At 44.8% G+C, this 14,956-nt stretch overlaps 1 non-coding gene across 1 annotated transcript; it reads left to right on the forward strand.

Moving 5' to 3' along the window:
• The first annotated feature begins 546 nt into the window (after window positions 1-546).
• Window positions 547-705, forward strand: LOC127204063 (U1 spliceosomal RNA). Its single transcript, XR_007832419.1, has one exon. It is a non-coding gene; the product is annotated as a U1 spliceosomal RNA (small nuclear RNA).
• Window positions 706-14,956: the final 14,251 nt, after the last annotated feature.

Consider the following 14,956-nt stretch of genomic DNA (forward strand, 5'->3'; position numbering starts at 1 on the left):
GGCCCGTACATGGGGCACATGCGTACTTACATACATACACAACACATACATTGAAATAATTTTTTAAACTAAAAAACAAAAATGTTTTAAATGCCTCTGATTATTCCAAATAAAACAGGTCCCTCGGAGGGAGGAATGGGAGGATACAAGGGAGGGGGTAACAATTGAGATGTAATATGAATAAATTAATAAAATATATTTTAAAAAAAAACAGGTCCCTCTTCGTGCCTCCATCACACCTCCATATCCATACTTTTTTTGTTTTGTTGAGACAGGGTCTCTCTGTGTAGCCTTGGCTGTCCTGGACTCGCTTTGTAGACCAGGCTGGCCTCGAACTCACAGCGATCCGCCTGCCTCTGCCTCCTGAGTGCTGGGATTAAAGGTGTGTGCCACCGGTGTCCGGCCATATTTATATTCTATCATCACTCTTTCCACGTGTGGTCACATGGGAAGGGTTGTGCCTTGCTCCCAACCCACAACCACCACGGGCAGAGTCAAGAGCAGGAACCGTCTCTTCTGAATTCTACATCTGAAATATGTATCTTGATACTTACCTAACAGAGGTGACACCATGATCATGAAGATGGTTTTCCCAGGGTGAGGCTTACCGATTCCACTCTGGATGTTCTGGCCCCTGTGATTTCCCCCAAACTTGGGAAACTCAGCTGTATACTTTATGGTAATGGGAAACTGTTTTCATTCCCCTCCGGAAAAAATACGAAGAAATTTCTCTCATGAGTCCCAACCCTAATGAAATGGGATTTAAAAGCAGGGCCTTTTGGGTGATTTGTTTTAGATGAAGTCATGAGGAGAAGCCTCCACGGAGGAATTAGTGTCTGATGTGGTAGAAGATACACTAGATTTAGATCTCCCTCTCTCTCTCTCTCTCTCTCTCTCTCTCTCTCTCTCTCTCTCTCTAGCTTTCTTGCTCTCCTCACTATGTGATGACATACACATCTGCAGCCTGAAAGACAACTTTCAGAATATCCTTGAATTCTCCTATCCACTTTTCCCACTTCCCTAGGGAAGCCAGGTGCAAGGCAGCCCTTTGAAGCAGCCCACAGTGAGTCAGGGCAGGATAGATAAACATGCAGTTCCTGTGACTCTTCCCAATCTAGAACTGTCTATTGACAAGGCCAGTCTTGTGCAAACCCAGTGCAGGTAATGGACTCTATTGCAAGCTTAAGATTCCATTGGCTGTAAGATACCCAGTAGATGATGTAACGTGGCCCTTCTGTTAATATAGAGGTGGTTGTATCTCCCTTTCTACAATAACTCTCTCCATAGCATGTCTGTTATGCACCATCCTATTTTTAATGATTACACCTTTTCTCCCTATCTTCTGGCTCTTACTTTTTTTTTTCCTGCTTTCCTCATCTGTAATGTTCCCTAAGCCATAGAGGGTAAGGTATATAAAAATCTTGTTGAAGGATGAATACTTAACTATTGTTTTTAAATTACATGTATTGGGCTGGAGAGACGGCTCAGCAGTTAAGAGCACTGACTGCTCTTCCAGAGGACTGGGGTTCAATTCCCGGTACCCACATGGCAGCTCACAACTATCTGTAACTCCCGGATCCGACACCCTCACACAGATACACATTTAGACAAAACACCAATGCAAATAAAATGAAGTAAATAATTATAAATTACATGTATTATCAGTAGGCCCGGCTAGCAATCAATCAAGACACAGACACTTGTTATATTTTAAAATAGCCTTAGTTAACCTGGGGCAGGGCAGATATCAATCCTCTAAACTACCTCCCATAGTGGGGTAGGCATGGGATCCCTGCCTCAATCCCATGCCATCTGCTTCCAATAACATCTATCAAGTTACCTCCCATCCATAATCCCAAATACTTGCTAATGTTCTTCATCTGGGCCAGATTCTCCATCCACGCCAGCCATGTGCTAACTCCAGCTAACCCATGGTGGCCTTCCTCTCTTCCCTTCAGGGTCTCTCTCCTTTCTCCTCTGGCAGTCTTTCTTCTTCCCAGAATTTCCCTCTCTCTCTCTCTCTCTCTCTCTCTCTCTCTCTCTCTCCTAGCCCCACCTATCTCCTGCCCTGCCCAGGTGGGATGGCTTTTTATTAAGCAAAAGTTGGGTCACAGAGACAGCAAGCTGTAATTAGCATCAAAATACATCAGACCGTCCCCCAACACTTAACTGTCATTTATTCTCAGCACCTTGTACAGTATAAGTTTCTGTATTCACCACTGTTCGCTACAAAGACAAGTTTCTTTGATTAAGGCTAAGTAACAATTATCTATGGGTATACATCCATTTAGAAAGTAGTTTGATGCCATGTCAACTTGTTGAACAACAGTACTGATTTTCCTCTGAGAGCTCATGAGTTCTCCAGTCATGTGTTTCTGACCAGATTTGCAGTACCAAGCATGGATTCCCTTCTATGGAGCAGAACTCAAATCTGAGCAGAGATGTGTTATTCCAATAACAGTCATGCCGTGATTGCACAAGAGACTAGTCTTGCCTGGGAGGTTGGTACTGTTGTGTGTAGATTTCACACCCTCTCTGCTTAGTTACTGACTACTGATAAACTCTGGCAGAGAGAGAGAGAGCCATTGCCTTCAGTTCTCAACCTTCTGGTGAATCCACCAGGCTCCAGTAGATACTTCCAAAGAGATAACAACACAACCAAACAAACCCAAATGGGAGAAAAAGATTTATAGGAATTTAACACGTGTGGGAGAGAGATAAGAGAGGCTAGGCAGGAGTGCAAGCAATCCTGTAGTATATACATATATGAAATTGTCACACACACACACACACACACACACACACAAACAAAACAAACAAACAAAAAAAAAAAACCCCACCAGACTTAAATAACTAAAAGTAAAACAAAAAAAGGGAAGGAGTAGATTTATAGGACCATATGGAAGCCATGCAATCTAGAAGATGCTTCTACAACGCTCAAAAGGAAGGATCCCCAGGGAACTCCTGAGAGAAGCCTTTCTCAAACCTCTGCTATATCTGAGGCAGAAACACTCCAAGAGAAATAAACAGGCTACTGGTTCAAGGGACGTTGGCCAAAGTTCTAGATAGTACCACTAGGTGTCAGTATCCAGCATGGCAAGTGTTAAGACCAAAAAAACTCAATGATGAGGCTATCCCCGGGGATAATCTATGCAACAAATTACTGCATTCCTAATACCTTGAAGAAAGTCAGATGCATTTAAAACAGCGAGGTAAACATCTCCCTTCAAAACCAGTGGATTCCTGACCATCAGGTCTTACACGTGAATCATGTACTTCTAGTCCATATATTTGTTTCTGCTTTAACGTCATGGGGTCAGGCCAGGCGTGGTGGCACATGCCTTTAATCCCAGCACTCTGGAGGCAGAGGCAGGCGGATCACTGTGAGTTCGAGGCCAGCCTGGTCTACAAAGCAAGTCTAATATAGTCAAGGCTACACAGAGAAACCCTGTCTCAAAAAAAAAAAAAAAAAGGGGGGGGGGGGTGGGTTTTGAAAAATCTGTAAAGGGCTAACTAAATTTCTAGACACGTCAAACACCCCACCTGTTGCGGCGTTTAACATCATTGCCAATTTGACTGGGCCTGGGCTCAAGAGACGCAGCTACCTGAGGCAGGTCACTTCCTCTAACCTTGATAAAATGTTCTAACAAAAGCAATTCGAGTGAGACATGGATCATCTGGTTTTCAGCTCTAGGTTGCAGTCCATCACTGTGGAGAGGTCAGGAAGCAGGAACTTGGAGAAAAAGCCAGTCACATCGCAACTACAGCCAAGAGCAGAGAACAGTGCGTTGATATATATGAACGCTTGCGCTCAACTAAATGTCTCCATTTTCAGACTATCTGGAATCCCCTATTCAGGAACTGGTGCCACTTCACTCACAGTGTGCAGGTCTTCGCATCAATCATAACAACTCCTCAAAGGCATGCCATCGGGAGCCTAATATAGCCAGTCTCTTATGGAGATGCCTTTCCCGGGGCGTTCTAGATCACGTCAAGTTGATCGTTAAAACTAAACGTCAGGAGTATGTTTCCTAGAAGCATTAAGAGGGGAAGGCTCGCCCCCAGAGTGGGCTGTCCATTTTGGTGCCTAGATAAAGAGAGCTGAGTAAGAAGCAGGATAGGTTTGGCCTGCCTCCATCAGCTTTGGCTGCTGAGTGTGTCTATGCTGTTGCTGCTTCCTCTTCCACAGCCATCCTTTCCTGATCTCAGAAGCCAAATTCTTCAGCCATCCAAGGCAGACTGGACATCAGTGGCTCTCCAGCAATCTTCTATGCCTTCAACACTAGATTAAGACAGCTGAGGCATCCGGCTTGGTGGCCTGAGCTACTGGGCTCTCATCCTCCCTGATGTCCAGACAGCCATTGTTGAAGTATCCAGTCTGTATTGTATAAGCCAATCTAATAAACTCCCTATATAATATCCATTCTTTTTAAAAAATATATTTTATTAATTTATTCATATTACATCTCAATGGTTATTCCCACCCCTTGTATCCTCCCATTCCTCCCTCCCTCCCATTTTCCCCTTACTCCCCTCCCCTATGACTGTGACTGAGGGGGACTTCCTTCTCCCCCTGTATATGCTCATAGAGTATCAAGTCTCTTCTTGGTAGCCTGTCTCAGACAACAATAACAACAACCCATTCTGTCAATTCTGTTCCTCTAAATCAGCTCTTCTCAACCTGTGGGTCAAGACCCCTTCACAGGGGTGACACGTCAGATATCCTGCACGTCAGACATTTACTTACAATTCAGAACAGTAACAAAACTAGTTATGAAGTGAAGAGGAAAATAATTTCGTGTTTGGAGGTCACCACAACATGAAGAACTGTATTAAAGGGTCACAGCATTAGGAAGGTTGAGACCTATTGCTCTAAGTAAACCCACCTAATATATCTGTGACTGTGGTTTCCCTATGCAGACCACACAAGCTAGAACCCACCCCCAAATGCACATTACCTGCTTTTCTCTTGCGTCTGTCGTTGCCCTGGGTAATTCTCTGTCCTCAACACTGAAAAAAAAAAAAAAGGTGCCAGGCATAAAAGATACCCTTTTCCTCAGAGCCACTGAAACTATTCAACATAACTAATGCAAAACTTGACCTTCACAAAACACAGGCATGCCCCTTGCTCATCGGTTCCCCTTATTTCCAGTGCCCCCTGATGAGCTTTGTGCTTCCCCGTGCAGTTTCATGTGGCACTGCATGTTGCCTTGTTTATAAAAAGCTACGGTTTCGATGTTCTCTTCATATCTCTTGGCTTCATTACGTCTGTGTTTTACAACGTCTTGATGCCTGCACGAAACGAGAGATAAGGATGTGCAACCCAGAGGTTTGGGGTAGGAAGGCTGCCACTGTGAGTGTTGAACCAAGCCGTCTTTGCAGGGATCACAGAGGACTCAAAGAAGGATCTAGGTCTGGCTGTGAGAAAGCAGCCTAGAAATGAGAACAGCCCGAAGGCTGCCTGAGGGAGAGATTGGACCAAGGAGAAGGATGGTAAACAAGAGCACAGAGGGTCAGTGCAGGACAGCAAGAGCTAGTGCACCGCCCACATAAATTGGAAGCAACATGGAGCAGATAGATTTGGGGACCTAACCTGAGTCCCAACACCATCCGAGTTTCCTTTCTCACTTGCAGATGCTCTCTGCACAGGTGAGCCACTCCTTAGTCCCATGTGATGCTCCTACAGATGATGACACAGATACAGATAGAGCCGCTGAGACAAATTTTCATGACCAAGCCTAGCGTTGAAAAAAAATCTTTGTATGCTGGACGTGGTGGCGCAAGCCTTTAATGCCAGCACTCGGGAGGCAGAGGCAGGCGAATCGCTGTGAGTTCGAGGCCAGGCTGGTCTACAAAGCGAGTCCAGGATAGCCAAGGCTACACAGAGAAACCCTGTCTCAAAAAACCAAAATAAAGAAAAAAAAAAAAAAAGAAAAATCTTTGCAGTCTTCCAAGCCTAGAATAGCCACAATGTCTCATCTGATGGCGTGGGGGGAAGGAGGACATAGCTGTGTTACCTGTTTGGGATGCTACTTTCCAATGAGAAAGAAAATAAGCAAGGGCTGAGGATGTAATTCAGCTGGTAGAGCTCTCACCTGGCTTGAAAGCAGTCCTGGGTCTGAGCCTCAGCACCACATTAAAACTGGGTGTGGTAGTGTATGCCTGCCATCCCAGAACTGGGAGGCAGAGGTGGACGGATTGGAAGTGGAAAGGTGCTCTTTGCTGTATAGCAAGTTTGAGGGAGGTCAGAGTGGAGTACTTAAAACCATCTGAAAACAAAAGAAAAAGAAGCCAGGCGTGGTGGCGCAGGCCTTTAATCCCAGCACTCAGGAGGCAGAGGCAGGCGGATCGCTGTGAGTTCGAGGCCAGCCTGGTCTACAAAGTGAGTCCAGGATGGCCAAGGCTACACAGAGAAACCCTGTCTCGAAAAACCAAAAAACCAAAAACCAAAAAACAAAAACAAAAAAACAAAACAAAAGAAAAAGAAAAGGAAGGTGGGAGGGAGGGAGGGAGGGAAGGAGGGTGAGAAGGAGGGAGGGAGGGAGGAAGGAAGGAAAGAAGGAAGGAAGGAAGGAAAAAAAGACCCTCAATACCCCAAACAGCCCAAGCACTATCTTGGTAAGCTCAGCAGGACTCCAACTATCCAGCAGGATGCTTTTTGTGAGTTGAATCTAAAATCACAACCCACCCCCCCACCCTACCCTTCCCCCACAGATCCCACAGGCTCTTTCGGAAAAGCTTATCTCCAGCTAGCGGCACTGTTTGGGAAAACTGTGAAATCTTTACTTGGGGTCTAACTGAAAGGAGCAGGTCACCAGGAGCAGAACCTTCAAGGTGGTGCCTGACTCCTATTTTTCTCTGCTTCCTAGTCTACCTGTGGGACAGCTTCTGCCACAGGCCCCCGGCTATCATGAGCTGAGCCCCATCACATCTCCCCTGCCTTGCCTCTGCCACTAAGCAGAATAAATAGTCCCTAGTTTCAAAGTGTTTCTGCCAGGTATTTTGGTCACTGGGATGCAGATGACACTTAGAATGTCATTCCTTTACACACAAAATCCCCTATGGCTTCTTTTCCATTCATGAGATAAATTCTTTGCCTGGCAGGTCTGCCCTCTTATAATTTAGATGCATTAACACACCAAATCATATACAACTAGAGCTAGCCCACTTCCTTTTTTCTACTCCAATCTCTGTTACATTTTTAGTTCAGGGTGGTGGATTGTTGGATAAGTGCAATTATGTATATCTCAATCATTAAGAGATCCAGTGTGAAAATCCACAGCTTCTGGTTGGACTTCTTCTTTCTCCTCCTCCTCCTCCTCCTCCTCCTCCTCCTCCTCCTCCTCCTCCTCCTCCTCTCTTTCTCCTCCTCCTCTCTTCCTCCTCTTCCTCCTCTTCTTCTTCTGGATATTGGTTTGGTTTGGCTTAGCTTGGCTTTATTTTTCAAGATAGGACTTTTCTGTGTAACCTTGGCTGTTGTTAACTCACTTTGCAAACCAAGCTGGCCTTTATCTCACAGCCAACATCCTGTCTCTGTCTCCCCTGGGGCTGCGATTACAGGCTGTATTTAGATGAAGACATTCCTCCCACCTGTCTCTGCCCCCTCTACCCTAAATGATGAGAATGATCCCAAGGCGAAGTAACATAATGGAGCTGCATTCCTAGTGGTCTTTGAATGGAGGACATCAAAAATATGTGAGCTGAAGCTAAGGGTTGCGGGGGGGGGGGGGGGTGCGGTGGAGAAGTAGGAAAAACAAAAGAGGTAAGACAGGCATTGCAACTGTGTTAAAGACTCTACAAGGTCTGACCTTGGAGAGCGTAAACTAAAATGCTGCAAACCAGACCCGCACAGTCCAATTATCTTGGGGGGTATTTTCATTCCCTTCGAAAGCAATCCACTGGTGGCCCCTGTGTCTGACCTAACATCCTGTGATGATCAAAACCTTAAAATGTTATCGTCAGAACTGGCTTGAATTGTTTGACATCCAGCTGTTATCAGAACTAGAAATCCAGGCGGAGGAAATAAATTATTAATCGGTTTCATGGAGCAATGTGGGAAATGAGAGCTGCCTATTAAAAGATACCAGGAAAAGAAATACCCTTAAAATGTGTTCTTAGTATACCACCAACCTAAATGCTAAAAATGGCATCAGATAGCAACAGAAACCTGTAGCAGGGGTTTCCTGTAAGGAAAAGTAAAGGCTCAGGACCTGCAAGACCAAGTTCTCAGCATAAAGGAGATTTATTGTCCCCAGAGGGACTTAGGGCAAGGAATCAGAGACAAAGACAGGAGATAGAGGAGAAAGGTACGAGGACATAGGAGAGAGGGCGGGGCATTTGTCCCAGAAGACAAAGTACTGTCTCTGAATAGAGGAGACAGACTGGCCCATGGGCAAATGGCAGTTTATAAAGGAACCAAGGGAAAGCCCCAAGTTAGGTTGGGTTGTTTAATATTAATTGGACCTGTTAATTAGGTGAGCCTTAGGCGAGTTTTGATTGCTGGACTTCAGGATTTGATAGCTGGCCCTTGGCAGTCAGCCTCAGAAGGGGGAAGTGGCCAAAAAAGGAAATAGACCCTGGGGGACTGGCTTTAGAAATGTAATGGTTTTTAAGCAGAGGCAGAAAGAATTTGGGAGAAGGGTAAGGCCCGCCAGAGCCCTGCTATTCAGTGTCCCTTCATTTCCCCCACTTTGCCATAACCCATTTACCTGTGCACCCCTCCTCCAGCAATGTGTTCAACAAATACTTGATTTATGACATGTTTCTATAACTAATACAAAATCTTATGCAACTATTTTCATAGTAGAACATGGCTTTTAGGGAGAGCCTGAGTCTGTGTTCCTGGACCATGCCTACTCATTTTTGGTTCCATAATAAACTGTCACGTAGTCCCCTTGGGGCAAGGAGCATGTTTTGGAGGTAAGGGTCAGGGTTTTACCTTGACATCAACAGTAAATGACACTAAGGAAAGTAGCCTTTTTGTTTGTTTTTTGTTTTTTGTTTTTCAAGACAGGGTTGCATAGCTCTGGCTGTCCTAGACTTGCTTTGTAGACCAGGCTGGCTTCGAACTCACAGAGATCCACCTATCTCTGTCTCCCAAGTGCTGGGATTAAAGATGTGTGCCACCACCACCAGGCTGGAAAGTAGCCATTCTTTGTTTAGTTGGTTGGTTTTGGTTTTTTAAGACAGAGGTTTCTCTGTGTAGCCTTGGCTGTCCTGGCCTCACTTTGTAGACCAGGCTGGTCTCGAACTCACGCCTGCCTCTGCCTCCCAAGTGCTGGGATTAAAGATGTGCGCCACCACTGAGCAGCTAAAAGTAGCCTTTTTTTGTTTTGTTTTGTTTTGTTTTGTTTTTCGAGACAGGGTTTCTCTGTGTAGCCTTGGCCATCCTGGACTCACTTTGTAGACCAGGCTGTCCTCGAACTCACAGCGATCTGCCTGCCTCTGCCTCCCGAGTGCTGGGATTAAAGGCATGCACCACCACGCCTGGCTAAAGTAGCCATTCTTAAAAGACTAATCACAAGAGATGAGGGCTTCCCAAGAGCTTCCACCAGAAGAATATTCCAGCTGCTTTCCCAGCAAGATGTGGGAGAGAACAGCCAAAACAGCACCAATCAGAGCACCCCATTTTCCTCAACTTGACCTCAAAAATTTAGAGCAGGAGAGAAAGGAAGAGAATAAAGGCACAGAACACGATAGTCTGTGCTCTGCTCCCCTCCTTTGTCCTGTGGAGGGAAGTCTCGCTCAGGCGTTCACTGGGTTGAGAAAAGCAACTTTGAGCTGATCCAGCTGGCAGCTTTCATAATAAGTTAGGGTGGGTGATAGGGCCTCTGAAATTCCAACTCCAATTGGACAGCTCCAAAATTACCAAAAGATATCAAAGGCATTCTCAAGACTATGGCCTAAGAGCAAACAAAACAAAACATAAACAAACAAACAAACAATCAAAAGAGCCTTAGGTAGGCAGAATGGCTCATGTGTTTAACCACAGCACTTAGGAGCCAGAGGCAAGCAGATCTCTGTGAGTTCAAGAACAGCCAGGTCTGCATAGCAAATTCCAGGCCAGCCAGAATGACATAATGAGCTCTTGTGTCATACGCATGTGGATGGCGTGGAGAAGGAATGGGTCCATGGCTAAAAGCACTCAGTGCTCTTCCAGAGGACCATGGTTCAACTCCCAGCACACACACACACACACACACACACACACACACACACACACACACACACGGTGGTATGACTCCACTTCTGTAACTCCAGTTCCAAGGGTTCTCAGCTGGCAATCAAGGACATGAGGCACACACCTGTTGTACAGACATACAGGCAAGCAAAACAATCATACACATTTAAAATAAATAAAACAAAAAGGAGGGTTCAGACACCCAGAGAACATGAATACAGATGAGAAAGATCAAAACTTCATTTTTTAAGATGTTTATAACATTTATTTGTTTGTTTGTTTATGATGCACCCTGTGTTTATAGGTTGTGGAAGTCATGGAGCGGCTTGCAGAAGTCAGCTCTCTCTTTCTACCACATGGTTGCCATGGATCAAAGTCAGGTCGTTAGACTTGGTGTCAATTGTCATATAAGCTGAGCCCTTGCATTGGCCTCCAGACTTCATATTTAAAACTCTTCTATCTAGCCGGGCGTGGTGGCGCATGTCTTTAATCCCAGCACTCAGGAGGCAGAGGCAGGCGGATCGCTGTGGGTTCAAGGCCAGCCTGGTCTACAAAGTGAGTCCAGGACCGCCAAGGCTACACAGAGAAGCCCTATCTCTAAAAACAAACAAAACCTCTTCCATCTATCGTGGGTTTTTTTTTTCTCCTTTAATTCAGACTGAATTTTAAAGTAATATTTTAATTTTAGAATGATTTTAGATTGTTGGTATTATCCAATTGGCAAAGTAAGTTGCAAAGTAACATCTTTCCCAGACTCCCCTCCTGTTACCATCTCAGGTTCCTAAAATACCTTGTCACAGCTAATGGTCACATTGTTTTTTGTTTTGTTTTGTTTTGTTTGGTTTGGTCACATTGTTTTTAACAATAGTAAGATTCCCTTCGCTTTGACTTACTGTCATTTTTCTGTCCTGTTGACTCCGATTCCTTAACGATTCTACTTTATTAGGGATTGATTAAAGGCATGTACTTCCCTTTCTATCCAACTACCCTAAATAGGAGGGAAAGGGAGACTAAGGAGAACAAGAACGAAACCTTCTGGGTATCAGTTCTGTGGGGGCAAATCCTCCTGGCGTAATTCTCAGGAGTCTAAGACACTAGATCATCTATCACACAGAAGAAGCTCCATTGTCCGATCTCCTGCCCCCTGCCTCCCTTCCTCCTCCCTATAGATGGCCCATCACTTTTGGCAATACAATACTGGGGCCTGAAAGTCTGGCCCCTCTCTTTTGTCTTGGGCTGATCCTTCCTCCATCTCAGTCTATAGGAAGATCTTTATTAGTTTGTAGAGACAAAGTCTCAGTGGGGTCAAGCATCCAAAGATTATTTTCACCTTGGGCCCAGACTAAAGCAAGATTACATTCTCTGCACACTGTCCCAGGAGCCTGCTACATTTATCCCCTTATCTCCTCAGGCTCCTCTTGGCCTTGGAAGTTTCACAGACTTTTCTTTGTTTTCAGTAACGCTGACAACTTTGAAAACACTGGTTCAGAATTTTGTGAAAAGTTCCTCAGTTGTGTGTGTGTGTGTGTGTGTGTGTGTGTGTGTGTGTGTGTGTGTCCACTCACATGTGTGATGAGCATGAGTGTATGTATGCACGTTCACTTATGTTAGAGTCCTTGGACATGAATGTGTACATACATGTGGAGGCCAGAGGTGGACAACAACTGCCTTCCTCTAACTCCCTTTACTTTATGTACTGAGGCAGGGTCTCTGCTGAGTGCAGAGTTTGCTAGCCACCTAGCTCCAAGGATTCCCTGTCTCTGCTTCTCAGGATGAGAGATTAGAAATGGGCCACCATGATCCCCATAACTTACCAGTGATTTCCTCCAACGTAGCTAAGCCTCCCTCAACAGCACCAAGACTATGTCCAAGAATATGGAGGGCATTCGTCATTCAGATAAACCCAGGCATGGAGCCATCATCTTCATGGCTTTGAACACTGACCTTTGTCACTGGCTGAGGAAACAGTTTTCAAGGTTGTCAACGTTAAAGTTATTTGTTTTTATGTCTCCTTGCCAAAACTGTTTACTTTAGAAGGGAGCCAATAGCCCACTCTTTGGGACTGAGTTCAGACCATTCTTTGTTGCCCAGCTAGTCTTGGGAATGGGGCTTGTTACAATGTATGGTCAGCTTGCCAGGGGTCAAGCCATTTTTTTTAAAAATGGACTCTTCCTCTCCTAGCTATGAAATGCCAATAGCTCCTCGGTTCAGGGTGCATTATGTGTCAACCTTTCCCCATCTCTGCTAGGACTTCGGCTGGAGCTTTTTGTTCATAATGTCACATCTCCAGAAATGTATAAGTTTATCTGGCCTGTGAAGTCTGGGAAACACTTTTCTTGAAGCCATCCACCATTTCTGGCTCTTACAATCTTTCTGCCTCTTCTGAAAAGATCCTTCATCCTTGGAGGGAAGGGTGTAAATTTGGCATCCAGTTTAGGGCTGAGAACCCCACAGTATTTTCTTTTTTTTTCTCTGTACAGTTGAGGATTTCTGTGTTAGTTACTATCTATTGCAAGGCAAAGCTTCTCTGATGAGGGCCTGGGGGACTCTCTGATTTACAAGTATGGTAATATGTTTTAATATTACATCCATTTGGCAGAAGATTATCAGGCTCTCCCCTGGGGCCTATGACCTACGCAGACACAAATTCATGGCCCCTTTAATAATTCTAGGTATGTCTTCTGTACTACCATCTAGCTTAGCAAGAATATAGCTGTTATGGACATTCTTTTATACATCTTGTTGTAGATGAATGTCTTCATTTTTCCTGAATAAAGAAATACCTAAGAGTAGACTTGCCAGATCAGAGGGTAAGGGTTCTGCAGAGAAGCAGTACAAATGGATGGTTGGGTGGATAGACACAGAAATAAAGATATCATATATATGTATATATATATATATACATATATGTGCATGTATATATGTACACATAGGTGTATATATGTACATCTATATGTATATATATATATATATGATCTAGGTCAACATATGACAGAAAATATGCAATATTACTTTTTTTTTTTTTTTTTTTTTGAGGCAAGGTTTCTCCGTGTAGCTCTGGCTGTCCTGGAACTTACTCTGTAGACAAGGCTGGCCTTGAATTCACAGAGATCTTGCCTCTGCCTCCCAAGTGCTGGGATTAAAGGCAAAAGCCACCACCACCCAGCTGAAAATAGACAATATTTGTCCTTGCAAATCTGGCTTATTTCACTTAAGACAATGATCTCCATTTCCATATAATTCTTTGTACATAATAATTCATTCTTTCTTACATGAGCGTAAAACCCCTCTGTATATACATGTCACACTGTCTTTTCTCTTTTTAAGATTTATATATTTATTATGTATACTATGCTCTTCCTGCATAGTCACCTGCATGACAGAAGAGGGCATCAGATCACATTATAGATGCTTGCTTGAACTCAGGACCTCTGGAAGAACAGTCAGTGCTCTTAACCTCTGAGCCCTCTCTCCAGCCTGCATACCACATTTTCTTTATTCATCTGCTGATGTATTCCAAGGTCAAACCTGTAACTTGACAGCCATGCATAGTGGTGCAGGAAACACAGATATGTGGGCATCTCTGTGGTACACTGACATGAATATTTCCCTTTTCCTAAGGTTACACACAATTCTTCTCCTCCTCCTCCTCCTCCTCCTCCTCCTCCTTCTTTGCCTTACCCATACATGAACATGGGTGTCTACCACCTATAGGAGGCTGTGTCGTTTGTTTTCATGACACAAAACAGTGCCTGGAGCATAGCTGGGACCTATATTGTCTATGAGACATATAGGACAATAAATAATAGCTGATTCCATTTAATGAGGACCTACTATGTGCTGGGAATAAGAAGCAGAACTTGGTGATATCTCCAGAAACCCTCCACCTGCCTTATTAACCAGCAAAGCTCCTAGAGTCTAGGTTGGGTTTCTCAGGCAAGACCTGCTCTCACCTTCTGCCAAGAAGGGTTGGGTAGGAGGGCTCCCTGGAGGAGGCACATTACTACCTCTCCTGGGATTCGCTCACTCTTCTCTGGTTCAGCATCACCATGTGCCCTCCCCCTCTGCTTGCCCCTTGCATGCCAGTGAGGCAGAGTGTCTGGCTAGACCAGAGCTTGAAGACCAGCCAGCTCCAACCCACAGACAGGTTTTATTTGGCCCACACAGTCACTTTTTTTTTTTTAATTCATTTTAACATTTAAAAACTGAGGGATTTTTGCTTTTAAAATATCCAGATTTCAGTCTTCGTTTGAAAATTTGGAACATCTGGTAAGGCTGGGTCTCTCTTTCCATATGGCAACACTGGCTGAAACTAAATGGCATTGGCCACGTGGCCAGAGCCAGCATCTCTACACCCAGCCTGAAGTAATGCCTGTGGGACCTGAGGTCGTTGGGGAATGGTGTCCCCAGCTGGGGACTCTAGAAACCGACAGCACCATCCGGGAATAATCCGTCCATATCTCTTCCAGATGAAACAGGCAGGGTACAATGCCAAGCGGAGGTCAAGCCGGTACACCTGTGTCAGATGGTACCACACATCTCTGGTGTAATAAGACAAGCATCTTGAGTTTAATCAACACAGGCTGACACAATTCCCCACAGAGGCTTCCTTCTAGGAGCAAACCACATATGCAAGAGACAGAGAGATGGCTACAAATGAAGTGGAGGGGCAGGCAATCAGTTCAAAATCTCCCTCTCTCCCTCCCACCGTATGTGTGTGCGCGCGCGCGTGCGGCGCGTGTGCGTGCATGCCCGTGCGCACGTGCGGCGCGTGTG

The sequence above is a fragment of the Acomys russatus genome, chromosome 19 (assembly GCF_903995435.1).
Source record: "Acomys russatus chromosome 19, mAcoRus1.1, whole genome shotgun sequence".
Lineage (NCBI taxonomy): Eukaryota > Metazoa > Chordata > Mammalia > Rodentia > Muridae > Acomys > Acomys russatus.